The sequence below is a fragment of the Propithecus coquereli genome, unplaced genomic scaffold, assembly GCF_000956105.1.
Source record: "Propithecus coquereli isolate 6110/MARCELLA unplaced genomic scaffold, Pcoq_1.0 Scaffold479, whole genome shotgun sequence".
Classification (NCBI taxonomy): domain Eukaryota; kingdom Metazoa; phylum Chordata; class Mammalia; order Primates; family Indriidae; genus Propithecus; species Propithecus coquereli.
Genome location: NW_012150607.1, coordinates 456,950 through 457,361, shown reverse-complemented (window position 1 = coordinate 457,361; position 412 = coordinate 456,950). Strand labels below are relative to the sequence as shown.

Below are 412 nucleotides of genomic sequence, written 5' to 3'. Positions count from 1 at the left end.
CAAAAGGAATCCTAGACAATATAAACAAAATGGCAGGTATCAATCTACCACAATTCAAACTATGCTAGAAGGCTACAGTAATGAAAACAGCCTGGCACTGATACAACAACTGGGACGCTGACCAGTGGAACTGAACTTAGAACCTAGATATAACGTCATCCTCATATAGCCATCTAATCTTTGACAAAGCAGACACAAACATACACTGGGGAAAAAAATCCTTATTCAATAAATGATGCTGGGGAAACTGGATAGCCACATGTAGAAGACTGAAACAGGATCCACACCTTTCACCTCTCTCAAAAATCAACTCACGGTGGGTAACAGACTTAAACCTAAGATGTGAAACGATTAGGTTTCTGGAAGAAAATATTGGAAAAATTTGTATAGTCATTGGCCTAGGCAAAGAATT

The 412-nt window shown here is 38.6% G+C and overlaps 1 pseudogene; it reads right to left on the bottom strand.

Annotated features, from left to right (window-relative positions):
- The window catches only part of LOC105819300, a 73,793-nt pseudogene that overhangs the window by 22,064 nt on the left and 51,317 nt on the right, over window positions 1–412 (bottom strand).